The following is a 10,239-nucleotide window of genomic DNA, read 5'->3' as shown; positions in this document are numbered from 1 at the left end:
AGCCTGGTGGCAATCATTTGAAACTAGTATATGTTATATACCAATTCCAGTTCTTGAATTCTACCTTACATTAAAAAAAATCACATCAGATAAGGGATATATGTATAATGCTATTAGTAAAATGGTTTGTAGTCAACAAACCATAAACAGCCTGAATTTCCACAAGTAGAGAATTGAATAAACCATGACACATGTGTGTGTACACACATGAGCACGCATACACACACATGAACACATTGGAAGATGATATATTGGGATGTATCAATATCCCAAATGGGAGGGATGTTCACAATATACAGTGAGATGAAATTAAGCAAATTTAGAGTAACATGAATAATATTAACCTTTAAAAAAGTATCAAACCTAAAAACAGGTTATGTGGTTGGTCCTTTTCTCCAGCTGGAACCATGGAGGGTGCAGAAGAGAAGAAAAAGATGGTTCCTGCTGTGCCAGAAACCTTAAGAAAAAGTGAAGGAATTTCACAGAGCCAAAGATCAGGTGCCTGAGAAAGAAGTTTGCCAAAAAGATGTTTTGAAGGGCAAGACAGAAGCTTATCTATGGAAAGGTAAGAACCATCACAAGGAATATAAGCACATGTACAGAACTGAGACAAGAGTGGCTAGGATGGCAAGAAAACCTGGCAACTTCCACGTACCTGTGGGACCCAGACTGTCGTTAGTGTTTAGGATCAGTATCCATGGTGTGACTCCGAAAATCTGAAAAGTGTTGCAGCTTCTTTGCCTTCACCATGTCTTCAATGGTACCTTTGTGAAATTAACAAGGCTTCAGTTACCATGCTGAGAACTGAGGAACCACATATTGCATGTGAATTGCCCTGACAGATAACACAGTGATTGCTGGCTGTCTTGTTAAATCTGGAATCATCTGCATGGAGGATCTGATTCTTGATACCTATGTGGTTGAACAATGCTTTCAAGAAATGAAAAACTTCTGCTGGTCCTTCAAATTATCTTCTCCATGAGGTGGAATGAAGAAGAAGATCATCTGTTTTGTAGAAGGTAGAGATACTGGCAACAGAAAAGACCAAATCAACAGACTTATTTGAAGGATGAACTAAGGTGTCTTCCTTGATTATTTTTGTAATCTGGTCAGTTAATAAACAGTGACTGCTTTCCAATTGAAATGTAAAACAAAAACAGCCCTCCCCACCCCCAAATAGTTACATGATTGACAGAAGAGAAAATGGGAAAATTATACACTCAATTCTTCAAATTTGTTACCTAAGGGAGATATGGGGGATTATTTACTTGTTATTCATTCATTTATTCATTATGTCAAAAGGGAAGACACAGTCAGGAGACAAAAAAAGGTGGAACACCATCCTGGTGATGGATGCTGAGTGAGTTGAGAGCTGGACAGCAATATGGCAGCCAGTCTTATTATCTCCTCCCTAACTGGGAACAGGGAGCTGCTTCTAACTTTTTATGCACAGAAATTTAGAGAAGGATGTTGATTGAAGAGGAAGAGAAAAGCTAGACCACTCAAGTTACTTGCAATTACTGACAGTCCTACACAGTCTTTAAGTTGCCTGAGGCAACTCTTCCCAGTTACTTGCAACCATGCAGTGATACCCTTCCTGAGAAGTTCTGCCCTTACATATGACAAGCTTAGGCCCCTAGGGCAGGGAGGATGAGGGCAGCATAAGGTTATTGATGGATGGAGATTCATCTACTCCAAGTATGAGAAGAAACCTCCAGATGAGTCAATAAATTTGCCAGATATCCACGCTCCCCTCCTCGCCCCACCTACAATGCTAGGCATCAATTTTGTATGGGGTTGACTGTCCAAGATGTTCTAGGAGAAGACTATAGTAGGATAATATTTGAAATGATTAATATATACTTTTCCTTCTCCCTATGTATATATTTTCCTCTCTCTGTTTCTCCTCATTCAAGCAGATCCTGGAGAAGTGTGAGGCAGGATAACATTTCTGACTATTAATTGCCAGTAACTCAAATTTGAAGGAGAAATCAGGCAAGATTGCCAGAAAAGGCAAAATGAAAGAGAATTTATGGGCATTGAACAAGTAAGTATCTGGGCCAGAGATGATGGGAGGGGAATTTTCCAAGCTAGAAAGAGATTCTCATGAGAACAGAGAACTGTAGAAATGGAAGAGATGGGAGGAGTCAGTGGGAGCAAGGAGATAGGGTCAGTATCTGATTTCCAACTATATTAAGAAGGGAGTAGTAAGACTCCATATAGGAAACGGTTTCTTGATAGTGAAACATTTGAAATCAAGAGGATGCATTCCCCCAGTGGAAAACATCTTGAAATTACAAAAAAGTGTTGCAATGAATGTCCTTGTGTCCCTGTACAAGAGTTTTTTGGAATTTACATTTTAGAAGTTGACTTTATGGGTCCTAACCTTCAAACTTTGCTAGCCATTGCAAAGAGCTTTTAACATTGTACCAGTTTGGTCTCTTAATCTCTTAATCTTTTTTCTTCTCAAATTTAAACTACACTCCCTATTTTAAAACTTCAATGTTCATTAATCATCAGTAATTAATGCTAAGAATTTGAAATTTCCTGTTTCCCCTACTTCCTCACCACTGCTTGTCATCAACAAGCTTTTGAATTTTTTCCAGTATGACGACATGAAAGGGTATCTTGATTTAATTTGCATGTTTCTATTACTAGCAAGTTATAACTTTTTAAAATATCTTTATTGGTCATATAGAACTTCTTGTCTGTGAACTGAAGGTTTATATTAATTTCTTTACTGGGCTTATTGTCTTTTTCTCACTTATAGAATATTTTTATATATTCTAGATTGCAATTATTTCTCAAATGCCTTGTAAATATTTCCTCTGTCTCTAGCTCACCTTTTAACTTCATGATGGCTAATGTATAAAAATTTAAAATGTTTGTATTATCAAATTTATCCATCTTTTAGTTGTATTTAATCATTTGGTCCTTCTGTCTTCTTAATAGACTATTTTTTTAGAGCAGTTTAAGCTTCATAGTAAAATTGAGCAGAAGGTAACAGATTTCCCATAAACTCCTTGCTCCCACACAGGTATAGCTTTCCCTCATTATCAATATCCCCATCAGAGTGGTACATGTGTTACAACTGATGAACCCTTTTATATTTTAAGAGATCTTTCTTCAATGTTACGAGATAATATCCTGCCTTTTCTCCTAAAATTTTGAGGGTTGTTTTTAGTCTTTAAATCTTTAATCCATGTGGACTTCCTATTTGTATATGAAATGAGGAGGAATTTAATTTTCTGATGTATTTTAAAATTTGTTCCTCAATCACATGAAATCAACCTATCCTATTGTCAGATTCACCAGCAACCCCACAGAAAGATTCAGGACAACAAAGCAGTTACAGCAGGGATCAGGACTGAACATTGTGGGTAAGCCACTAGACTGATAGGTAAACCTCATAAGCCAAAGAGCAGACTGGTTGTGTTACCTGGATTGGTGAATGGGATAACCTCTATGGAAGCCCTCATGCATGTCATGGGCATTGGCTAATGGGGACCCAGGGACATTTAATTGATTGAAAAAGGGTACAACTGGCCTGGCCTCACAACTGGACATTAGGAGCTGAGTTGAAACAACCAACCAACCTGCAAACACAGCAGCAAATATGGCATAACTAACACAGCCAAATTATTTTCTGACAAAATACAGACACTCCAGAGGAAAGTATTTTCTGGATAATGTTTCCTTTCTGTAATATCACAAAGTTATTTAACATATACTATAATCTTCTTTAAGTTCTTAAAAAATTCAACACAGTGGAAAGGAAATACACTATTTTAATGATTTAATTGGAAAAAATAAAACATATTTATTTCTTCTCTGCTAAAAAAGAATAAAATAAAATCAATTTTAATAATTTGATCAGAGACAATAATTTTTTCCTATAAGCAAAACAACAGTAAGGAATTTCATGATAATTTTAATATTTATACAGTTTTTTTAAAAGAAAATCTTGACTTATAAAAAGCTTTTATACTAGTGTTATGCTTTCTGAAGTAAAATCTCAGTGTACATCATCTGAATTATCAGAATTAAAAAGTATAACCCAGAATCCACTGTGTAATTTCCAAGATGAATGTCAATTTAAGTATTGGAAATACAACTTGATCTTTGCAATAAAATTAAAAAAAAATTAGCTGGGAATATCCCACATGCATTCTAAATCCCCCAGTTGACCTAGGTAATTTTTCTTCTTCTTCCTCAACACATGGCATTCTTTCTATGAATGACATCAGTTTGGAAATACCCCGTGGTTTCTGAGTTATAAATGGATAGCTCACTATGAACTCCTGATTATATTATGATTCATACTTTCACTTCTGTTTTTTTTTTTATACTATCATTTTGAGAAAGTGAAAATGAAACTGTGTTTCATTGGCAAGTGGTTCACTAGGGAGAAGAAAAAATACGGTTGACCATAATGATTTATAAAATATTTAAGGTTTTTTGTCAAAGAATATTGTGAAAACCATTTATTAAAGAAAAAACAACGTAGTTATGAATAAAAAGTTGCTCCTAGAGAGTGAATCTGGGCCTTAACAGTGATGATTATCAGAATTCTGCTTTATATAGGAGCCTGGCTTAAATTTCTTTATCTATCTATCTATCTATCTATCTATCTATCTATCTATCTATCTATCATTCTAATCAATTATTTTTTAAAAACTCTTTTTCTTCATAGAATTGGGTTATGAGTCCTAGCCTTTTACCTCTAGAATTTGTTTTCTTAACCATTACACTCTGGTAGAAATATGATAGAGAAAGAAAGAAAGAAAGAGAGAAAGAAAGAAAGAGAGAAAGAAAGAAAGAAAGAAAGAAAGAGAAAGAGAGAAAGAAAGAAAGAGAGAAAGAAAGAAAGAAAAAGAAAGAAAGAAAAAGAAAGGAAAAGAAAGAAAGAAAGAAAGAAAGAGAAAGACAGAAAGAGAAAGACAGAAAGAAAGAGAGAAAGAAAAAGAAAGAAAGAAAGAAAGAAAGAAAAAGAGAGAAAGAAAGAAAGAAAGAAAGAGAAAGAAAAAGAAAGAAAAAGAAAGAAAAAGAAAGAAAGAAAGAAAAAGAAAGAAAGAGAAAGACAGAAAGAGAAAGAGAGAAAGACAGAAAGGAAGAAAGGATGAAACGATGAAAAAGAAGAGAGACCCATATGGAAATTTCCAATGATTCCAGGCTTATGAGCTTTTATTCAAGTTCCCTTGGGGCAGGTGTCATGCCTGCTCATTGCTGTGTCTCCTGCATCTTTGTCAGTTCTTGCCACATAACAATGTTCAACAAATATTTGTTGAACAAATAAACACAGCAGGTTAAAAGTAATCTCTTGTACTTCATGATTTTCTATGGAAAACCACAAAAGAAAAATATCTTCTGAGGTCTCAGCATTCTAGTAACCTAGAAGTATCAGGAATCTAATGAATCCTTCTCTTAAGAGAACCTTAATGTAGCAATGCTTAGTATCATAAGGTATGAGGACAAAAGCCAGATACCTCAATTGCCTTGTGATTCTTCATTCAAAATTATTTATAGAATGGGAATTTTGTCAGATTATAAACCCTTTATAAAGATTAATGTGATTAAAATTTTCTTTTATTAAGTATAAATTTACCTTCCTGGGCTGCCTGTCACCAAAGGGTAGTTCTTACTAAAGAATTATGTCTTGTGGGTCAATATGTGTTTTCCTATAAATGAATTAATTTCTCAAAATCAAATATCCCCTTCCCAGAACAAAATTTTTTTTCTACTTACACTGCTTTGATGCTTGTATTTCAAAGCAACCAGATACTTTAGCTTAAGGCATTGGAGAGTGATCTTATCTAAGAGAGGATGTCACCTTCTGTTTTTAACCATAATTAACATTTTAAAATGAAGTAATCTAACAGATCAGTTAGTCATTCACTCTCAGTATTTCTAAGAGATAAGAACAGAAGAGGGATATGATTGTGTAAGCAAGTAAGGAGTGAAAAATGTTTAGAAGGCTGTTAAGTAGGAAATATAAAAGTTAATCCCTCCAGAAATTGTCAGGAAGACACAAAACATCATTTGAAAATATTAGAACATCCCAGCGCTAATTATGCCAACACCCTGAGCTGATAATAACATTGAGAATATGCTGAGAATAGCAGAGATACTAATAAAATGGTTCATGCTTTAAGCCATTACATTTTGTGATAGCAATAGATTACTACGTTTTAAAAATTAAAAAAAATTTTTTTTAATTTTTAAAATCTTTTTAAAATTGAAATATAGGCAGCTTACAATGTATCAATTTCTGGTGTACAGCATAAACTTTTAGTCACACATATACATCCATATATTCCTTTTCATATTCTATTTCATTATAGGTTATTACAAGATACTGAATATAGTTCCCTGTGCTATACAATATAAACTTGTTGTTTATCTATTTTATACATAGTAGTTACTATCTGAAAATCTCAAACTCCCAATTTATTCCTTCCCACCTCCTTCCCCTCTGGTAACCATAAGTTTGTTTTCTATGTCTGTGAATCTGTTCTGTAAGTATGTTCATCTGTGTCTTTTTTTTTTTTAAGATTCCACATATAAGTGATATCATAGGGTATTTTTCTTTCTCTTTCTATCTTACTTCACTTAGAATGATGATCTCCAGGTCCATCCGTGTTGCTGCAAATGGCATTATTTTATTTTTTTTATAGCTGAGTAGAATTCCATTTTATATATATATATATATATATATATATATATATATATATATACACATACACATATATACACACACACACACACATATATGTGTATATGTATATATCTATATCTACACATACATACACACACACACACATGCACACACACACACAAACTTCTTTATCCAGTCATCTGTTGAAGGACATTTAGGTTGCTTCTGTGTCTTGGCTATTGTAAATAACGCTTCTATGAACATTGGGGTGCATATCTCTTTTCAAATTAGATTTCCCTCCAGATATATGCCCAGGAGTGGGATTGTAGGATCATGTTTTTAGTTTTCAAGTCTATTTTTAATTTTTTAAGGAATCTCAATACTGTTTTCCAAAATGGCTGCACCAACAGTGTAGGAGGGTTTCCTTTTCTCCACACCCTCTCCAGCATTTATCATTTGTGGACTTTTTAATGATGGCCATTCTGACTGGTGTGAGGTGACACCTCATTGTTGTTTTGATTTGCTTTTCTTTGATAATTAGTGATACTGAGCATGTTTTCATTTGCCTATTGGTCATTTGTATGTCTTCATTGGAAAATTGCTTGTTTAGGTCTTCTGCCTATTTTTGGATTGGGTTTTTGTTTGCTATTAAGTTGTATGAGCTGTTTGTATATTCTGGAGATTAAGCCCTTGTCAGTTACATTGTTTGCAAATATTTTTCCTATTCTATACGTTGTCTTTCTGTTTTGTTTATAGTTTCCTATGCTATAGGTTTAACTAGGTCCCATTTAAAAATTTTTACTTTTATTTCTATTTGCTGGGTAGACTGTCCTAGGAGAACATTACTAAGATTTATGTCAGTGAATGTTTTGCCTATGTTTTCTTCTACGAGTTTTATAGTGTCTTTTTCATGGGACTAGGACAAATAGTCCTAAAATTTATATGGAATCACAAAAGACCCAGAATTGCCAAAGCAATATTGGAAAAAAAAAAAACCTGAAGGAATAACCCTCCCAGGCCTCAGACAATACTACAGAGTGTGGTACTAGCGCAAAAATAGACATATGGATCAATGGAACAGAATAGAGCCCAGAAATTAACTCACAGACTTATGGTCAATTAATCTTTTACAAAGGAGGCAGGAATATATAATAGAGAAAAGACAGTCTCCTTAATAAGTGATGTTAGGAAAACTGGACAGCTTCATGTAAATCAATGAAGTTATAACACTCCCCCACACCATACACAACAATAAACTCAAAATGGCTTAAAGACTTAAACATAAGGCAAAATTACTACATTCTTAATAGCAAAAGATTAATCAGCATAGATCACCAGAACAATTAGGAGTTTGGGATTAATACATATACACTACTGTACATAACATAGCTAAAAAACAAGAACCTACTCTTTAGTACAGGGAATTCTATTCAATTTTTTGTAATGAGCTATAATGTAAAAGAATCCAAAAAGCATATATGTATGTATAGGTATAACTGAATTGCTTTGCTGTATACCTAAACATAACCTTGTAAATCAGCTACACTTCAAAAAAAAAAAAAAGAACAGAATTGCTATAGAGATTAAATGAATATTAATGAAAGGAAAGTCAAACCATGAACTTCTCTTTGAAAACTTTATAAAATTAAGAGCAGAAATATGGAAGTCTTCTTACTTATAAGCCAGTAAGACTTGACTTGTAACCTGTTAAATAGAATATTTTTAAAAGAAATAATATGTTAAAAAGAAACAGAGTTGGTCAGCCTGGCATATGAAAGAAGAAAGTAAAGGATCAATGAAGTACACTTTGGCAGAGTATTCTGGGGAAATTTTTTTCCTGAGATTTGTCCTTTCTGGTGGTGATTGTTAAAATTGTAGTGCTAGTTATACTTTGCTTATGTCATTGAACATCTTATTTAATTCAACTCCCAGTTACTCAGAATTCATACTCACTAAGTAATATTTGGATTATAATTTGATTTCTGATATAACTTTAGGAAAGAAGGAATGCTTTGGATAGAGGACCCTCTGGCAATTTTATATCCCATTATAATTAAACAGTTTCCCCCCCTGGCTTGTACAGAAGTCACTTGAATGTAGTTTGTATAAATTACATTACCCAAGTTTGAATTACATTACCCAAGTTTGACAAAGTATGGGACACTGAGGAAGTTGAATTTTCAACTAGACAAAGCTGAGCAACAGCTTGGGCTGCAATGGCTTCTGCAAGGTTATTGCCACTTTGATGAGTTTTCCTGACCTTCCCACTTCCTCTGGGGACAGAGTGAAAGAGTATCTGGTGAAATGCATGGCATAGAGCAGTGCATCACTTATGTGAGGAAGAGGGAAGAAAATAGTGTACTGAGAAGAAGCAGAGTAGGAAGGAAAAAGAGAGCAGTTTTCTGAAGGAATGCTTTATTGACATATTGAGCTATGACATGTGTGACAGCATATTTATTGTACCTGGCCAGTACAATATGTATGATGATTAATTTCATGTGTCAACTTAACTGGGTCATAGGGTGTCTAGGCATTTGGTCAAAAGTTATTTATGATGCTGCTGCTGATAATGATGATGATGCCAATGAGGGTATTAATCCATGAGACTAACATTTGCATTGGTAGACTGAGTAAAGCAGATTGCCCTTTGCAATGTGGATGGGCCTCATCCAATCAGTTGAAGGCCTGGATATAACAAAAGGTTGAACTTCCTGCACAAGAGGAAACTCCTGCCTGGCTGCCTCTGAGTTGAGGCATCAGTTGTTTTCCTGCTTTCAGACTGTAACTGAAACATCAGCTTTTCCTGGGTCTCAAGCCTACTGGTATTCAGACTGGAACTACACCATCAGCTCTCGTGGGTCTCCAGCTTGCTGACTGAAGATATCTTGGGACTTGTCAGCCTCCATAATCATGTGAGCGTCTTCCTTAGAATAAATCTCTTTATCCATCTATATACCTTCTTTTTGTTCTGTTTCTCTAAAGAACCCTGACTAAAAAATATATCAGGTATCTTCATGAAATGTCAATTACCAGAAATTTTTACTTTTGCAAATGAATTAGGTCTTTGATGTACCCCCTGGCAGGGGAAAAACGTTTTCATCCAAACTAGATTTTTCTGTGACTCAGTGTGAATGTGTTTCCTATTTTTTTCTTTAATGAGAATACATCCCATCTCATTAACTCTTGTCAAATCTATCCTCAGTAATGGAAATTATATGCAGTTATGAACTTAAAAATTTGGTGTACTCTTATGTCAGAAATGTCTTGGTACATCTCATCTGGTTGGTTTTATTTGTGATGGTGCCACATTTCCCTCAAATCCCTGAACTCAAAACTGACTCATCTCTCCATCAGTGTCAATAGCTCCATAACTTGCAAGTCCTGCAAACGTGGTTTTAAGAATTATGCATTAAGGAAAATATAAATCAACAACGTGACATAAGACCACTAATTCCACAAGTGTTTATTGAGCACGTACCAATATACTAGACTGGAGAAACACATATGAAACCAACACAGACCTTTTTATTAAAGAGGGAAGATAGAAAACAGAAATGAAGACTAAGAGGGAAAAGAAAATGCCT

The 10,239-nt window shown here is 34.4% G+C and overlaps 1 pseudogene; it reads left to right on the top strand.

The window, feature by feature from the left end:
• Positions 1 to 407: 407 nt before the first annotated feature.
• On the top strand, positions 408 to 1,078 carry LOC116280374 (large ribosomal subunit protein uL30 pseudogene; annotated as a pseudogene).
• The last annotated feature ends 9,161 nt before the right edge of the window (positions 1,079 to 10,239 follow it).

The sequence above is a fragment of the Vicugna pacos genome, chromosome 1 (genome assembly GCF_048564905.1).
Source record: "Vicugna pacos chromosome 1, VicPac4, whole genome shotgun sequence".
Classification (NCBI taxonomy): Eukaryota; Metazoa; Chordata; class Mammalia; order Artiodactyla; family Camelidae; genus Vicugna; species Vicugna pacos.
The sequence above is the reverse complement of the archived record's forward strand: the minus strand, read 5'-3'. Positions and strand labels throughout refer to the sequence as shown.